This window comes from Bison bison, unplaced genomic scaffold (genome assembly GCF_000754665.1).
Source record: "Bison bison bison isolate TAMUID 2011002044 unplaced genomic scaffold, Bison_UMD1.0 scf7180017864053, whole genome shotgun sequence".
NCBI lineage: Eukaryota > Metazoa > Chordata > Mammalia > Artiodactyla > Bovidae > Bison > Bison bison.
Genome location: NW_011494625.1, coordinates 67843 through 73708, shown reverse-complemented (window position 1 = coordinate 73708; position 5866 = coordinate 67843). Strand labels below are relative to the sequence as shown.

The window sequence follows — 5866 nt, the reverse complement described above, 5'->3', positions numbered from 1 at the left end:
CCATGGTGACAGCAGACGCACTCATCCGCCAGGTCAGGTTTCCGATCTGCTCTCAGGGTGTCCTGAACCCACGGCTCCTGTTTGCTTCTACACGGGGCAGTGGCCTTAATCAAGGGAGCCCCCAGATAAAGCAGAGTCACCGGAGGGAGACAGAAGAGAAGGGAAGAAAGGATGGGGAAGAAAGCGAAGATGAAAAAGAGCAGGATGACCACGTGCAGATCCTCCCAGAATGTCTTCTGGGGAGTGACTGATAAACAGCCAACTCCTCATCTGTTTGCTCGGAGAAGGCAATGGCACCCCACTCCAGTACTCTTGCCTGGAAAATCCCATGGACAGAGGAGCCTGGTAGTCTGCAGTCCATGGGGTCTCTAGGAGTCGGATACAACTGAGCGACTTCACTTTGACTTTTCACTTGCATGCCTTGGAGAAGGAAATGGCAACCCACTCCAGTGTTCTTGCCTGGAGAATCCCAGGGACGAGGGAGCCTGGTGGGCTGCCGTCTATGGGGTCGCACAGGGTTGGACACGACTGAATCGACTTAGCAGCAGCAGCAGCGTCTGTTTGCTTCGTTTGTTTAGCCCTTCACCCAAAGACACTCATCTCAAAGCTATTACTCTCTTGTTTTTGTGTAGTTGCTCAGTCATGTCTGACTCTTTGTGACCCTGTGGACTCTAGCCCACCAGGCTCCTCTGTCCATGGGATTTCCCAGGCAAGAATACTGGAGGGGGTTGCCATTTCCTCCTCCAGGGGATCTTCCCTGCTCAGGGATCAAACCCGCATCTCCTGCATTGCAAGCAGATTCTTTACTGCTGAGCCACCAGGGAAGACCATTACTCTCTTAATGTTTTCAAATTTAATTATGAAGAAAAGATCATGAATACTCTGGTAATTTTAAAGTATTTCATGTGTATAAAGATCAGTGGAGGGAGAAAGGTCCAAAAGGGAGGGGATACATGTATACCTAAGGCTGATTCATGTTGAGGTTTGACAGAAAACAACAACATTCTGTAAGCAATTATCCTACAATTAAAAAATAAATAAAAAGGAAATAGAAAAAACAATGGAACACCAGACCCAACAGAGAGAATCTGCTTTAGAATCAGAGCTGGAGCCTATCAGTGATACCTGAGGCCAAAAGGCTTCTCTCTGGTCCAGCGTTTTCCCACCTATGGTCCACAGACCGTCAGCACCATCACCACGGGGACCTTTGAAACCAGAACGTCTGGGCGTTGCCAGGAGGTCCTTGTTTTTCACGTGTTAGCCGGGTGAGTCTTCCGAACTTTGCTGTTTGAGAGCCAAGCCGCTGATCTGGCCTGGGCCCCATGCTGTATATCAGACAAGGAAGATTAGTCGTGTCTCGGGGATCATCCAGCCGGTCGGCAGCAGAGAGGACTCAGAATCTCCAGCCCGGGCCTTCGTCTGTGGTCAGCATCAGACCCAGAGCTTCCTATGGGGCCCACTGCGAGCAAAGGCACATTCCCGCAGCCCTGCGCACGGACGCCTCCTCTCTCCATTCCCACACCCCCAGGACTGTTCCCATCCGGCCAGCATTCACACACAGGGACCAGGCTCCCAGCAGGTCCCCAGCTAGAAGCGATAGGGGCTTTGAAAATGTGCTCCCTGTGTGGCCCTTAATGACTAGGACACCCGAGTGGGGTGGGGAGACGCGGTGGCCGTGGGGAAACACGCTTGGAGGCCTGTGGTCAGCCCAGGGACACAGCGCCTTTGAGGGAGCAGAGACCCTACGTGTTCAAAATAGCATGCACTGCATCCTTTAGTTAGGATTTTTTTTTTTGCAAATTTATTGCCAATGTCCACAGTCTGCCTGGAACATCACTTGTGCTGGAGAAGTTCAGGCTGTCCTGAGTTCGGGTGAGGCATCCCCTGGAGTCAGTAGAAGCTGCCCAGGATGGGAAGGCTGCTTGGTCAGAGCAGTCAGCAGAAGCCCCACTGCCCTTCAGAGAGCAAGGCACCTTCTTCTCCAGAACCGAGAGTCAAGTCTACTGAGCAAGAAGTCCCAGGTAGGGAGCATCGCGGTTTCAACGTGAGGGGCCCAGGGGGAAGGAAAGCGTTATTACTCAGCATAACTTTCCGTCTTAACCAGGACTCTGAATGTAAGGCATGGCGGACTTGAGAGGCGTCCCCTCCGGGAGCCAAGCCGTCCCTAGGTCCAGAAGAGTCGGGGGCACTGCCCACAATGCCACTGTCGCCTCCTTCCCTGCGACCAGTGCGGACAGGCCAGTCCACCAGGGCCCTTGGGAGGGGCCACTGTCCCCTCCTTCCCTGTGACCAGTGCGGACGGGCCAGTCCACCAGGGCCTTTGGGAGGGGCCACTGTCGCCTCCTTCCCTGCGACCAGTGCGGACAGGCCAGTCCACCAGGGCCCTTGGGAGGGGCCACTGTCCCTTCCTTCCCTGCGACCAGTGCGGACAGGCCAGTCCACCAGGGCCCTTGGGAGGGGCCACTGTCCCCTCCTTCCCTGTGACCAGTGCGGACGGGCCAGTCCACCAGGGCCTTTGGGAGGGGAGGCAGTGAGGCCGCCCATCTGTTTAGTTGTGATAAAATGACGAGGGAGGGGAAGGTCCCCATGGAAACCACCGAGCCTGCGCACAGTAGGGACACATGCGTGGCCCAGGGAGGCCTCCAGGCCAAGCGTCGCTCACTTTCTTCCTGGGCATGACTGACTCTTGCTGATGCCCCATCAGCTGGGTGACGGGACCTGGAGGCTGGCCGTGGGGGCACTCGAGCTGAGTTGTGGGATTGGAGGGTGATGTTATTCCTGGGAATTTCTATCATATTTTAGGCTCAGGGGCCTGGAGATTACTAGGCCAGCACAGTTTCAAATACTGGGGAAGACTGCCTCACATGTCAAAGGCTTCAGTCCAAAATACTTCCAGACTTTTATGCAAGCTGCCAAACAATTGCGGGAGGAACCATCACTGAAGAGGATGGGTTTATCTGATAAGCATCCCTGGTGGCTCAGATGGTAAAGAATCCGCCTGCAATGCGGGAGACCTGGGCTCAATTCCTGGGTTGGGAAGATCCCCTGGAGAAGGAAATGGCAACCCACTCCAGTATTCTTGCCTGGAGAATCCCATGGACAGAGGAGCCTGGCGGGCTACAGTCCATGGAGTCGCAAGGAGTTGGACGTGACTGAGTGACTAATATCTATCCTTATTTTTACACAAAAGTTGAAAGTAGATTGAAAATATATTTGGAATAAACCTTATTTCAGGAAATTCCCTCCTTATGATAATCCTCTACGCCAAACCAAACGCTGCCTAAATGAAATGCATGATCCCCAGGGCCACTCAGTGAAACTGTCTCACAGAAGCGGCTTTAGCAGTTGCAGAATGGCCCTTCAACGATACATTATTTAAACTAAATGGATTTTGAAGGCCCTATTAAACTCTTGACAATTTTTTAATTGAGGGTAGTGATGGTTAAATGGAGATTTGACGTGATCCATGATTATGATGCAGAGGAAATATGACGGGACACGCTGAGACGCCCTCCTGTTTCTGGAGCTCTTACAACCTGAGCACAAATGGGGCCATGAAGAGGAGATTAATTATTTTCCCCATGGAAAATGAAATGACTGCTGCAATCCAAATAGAGACACCTAAAACAAGACATTCCACTTTCTGTTTACTTTTCCACCGTCAAGTTCAAAGAAATTATCATCTGAGAAGAGACTGGAAGACACAGTGGTGATGAGAGAGTGAGGTCTCAAATACACCGCTTTTGCCATTTTTGATATGTCTCTGTTTCATGTTTTCCCATCTTGTTAGTAAAAGAGATGAGAGTAATTTAGTCCTTTATTGACAGCTCGGGATTCTTATCCAGATTGCTGTTGTTATTTCAGTCACTAACGCCAGGCTCCACTGTCCATGGGATTTCTCAGGCAAGAATACCGGAATGGGTTGCCATTTCTTTCTCCAGGGGAACTTCCTGACCCAGGGATGGAACCCACATCTTCTGTACTGGCAGGCGGATTCTTTACTGATAAGCTACCAGGGAAGCCCAGAGAGATAATTTTCGCGGAGTTTCAATCATGCAAATGGAGATCAAGGATCACTAGAATTGCTCCTTCTCCTGGATGCAAATTAAAATGCTCAGTCTGCCGAAACCCGGGGTTGAACCAGGGACCTTTAGATCTTCAGTCTAACGCTCTCCCAGCTGAGCTATTCCGGCTCCCCTCACCCAGGTGAGGGGACGGGGTTGTGATGCAGTGATGATCTGGGGGCACATCGTCCGTCTGCACATCACCTCTCTTCACCCAGGGGCCACGCTTACTCCTCAGTGCAGGGCTGACTCTGGGTCCTGATTTCTCAGGCTGAGCACCTCACAGGTGCCCCATAATCAGTGTCCAATTAATGTTTGTGAATGAACGCACGAGTGAGCGAGTGACGGGGTCCCCGGGAGGGGCTGGCCCGCCCCGGCCAGGACCAGGCCCGCCTCCTTGCTGTGCTCTAAGCACCGTCTTCTGCTTCCTAGCTGAGTTCCGGAAGGTGCTCCAGTTGCACTGCTTGTGTTCCAGAAGGATACCTTCTTCCGTTTCTATCACAGCCTCCTTTTCTCCCTGGAGGTCCTGAGCGAGCTAGGAGAAGCTGGTCATGGTGAACGAGACACAGCTTCTCCCCCTCCTGCTACCCACCCACCGCTGGACCCCACATGAGGACCAAGATTCCCATCAGACTCCCCACTGGGGGCTCCTGACCCTAGAGCCACCGCCCCCCAAGTATCTCTAACACGCGCTTTAGGACTCTCGCAGCATCAGAGCCGCCTTATTAAGAGGCGCCTTGCTTGGGGTCCCACAGCCACAGTTCCTGGTCCAGGCCTGTATCTGCATGTTCAATGAGCGTCCAGGCGAGGCTATGCAGATGCTACCGGTTGGGGCCCCGTGTACGAACCTCCACTTTGATTGGCCCAGGGCCAGCGCTGAATCCAGCTGCCTCCACCACACCCACCCTCCGCATCTGTGTCACTTCTGTGCAGTAGAACACGTGACCGCCTTACCCTGCACGAGGCACAGCCCCCTTCTCTGTAAGTGTTCCCTGGCTACCAGCCAAGCAGCTCTGGAAGCCAAGGCGGCCCTCTCAGGCCCCAGGGGACCCATGACCCAGAGCGTGACCCTTGCTTTGCACCTCTCACATCCCACGGCTGGCCCAGCTCGTGCTGAGCGTGTGGACCTGGAGACTGGCCGTGACTTCCTAAAGAGCCTCGTGGCCTCGAGTTGTCACCGCCAGCGCCTGGTGCTGCGCCTGGCAGCCTGGTTTCCGGGGAAATCCCTCACCGAAGAAGGAGCCTGTCTCGGGTGGACCTCAGACCTCCCTGCGGCCTGCCTTGCTGAGGTCAGAGGATGGGGCTGGAGCCTCATCCAACATTAGAATATGCAAATTACCTGCAACAACAATATTGCCAGAGACAAGGCTGGTTAAGATGTTTGTCTGTAAATGTTCAGATTGGTTCCTCTGTGGATGCACCCATGCACACACACACTTGCGCACACACACATTGGTTTTTCACGGAGTCTTTCTTTCTTCAGTTTATTCTTTTTTTGAAAATGGAATTGCGTGTGGTTGCTGATCCTTAAGATTTTTACTTAACCATCCACTGCACTAAAAATACACGTTATGGACTTCTTTCCACATCAGTAGAGACATATCAGGACAGCTTCCCAGCTGGCTCACATGGTAAAGAATCTGCCTGCAATGCAGGAGACCTGGGTTTGATCCCTGGGTAGGGAAGATTCCCCTGGAGGAGGGCATGGCAACCCACTCGGTATTCTTGCCTGGAGAATCCCATGGACAGAGGAGCCTGGTGGGCTACAGTCCACGGGGTCACAAAGAGTCGGACACAACTGA

General features: G+C 53.0%; 1 non-coding gene across 1 annotated transcript; it reads right to left on the bottom strand.

Moving 5' to 3' along the window:
- Positions 1-4120: 4120 nt before the first annotated feature.
- Positions 4121-4193, bottom strand: TRNAF-GAA. The gene has a single exon. It is a non-coding gene; the product is annotated as a tRNA-Phe (tRNA).
- Between the last annotated feature and the right edge of the window lie 1673 nt (positions 4194-5866).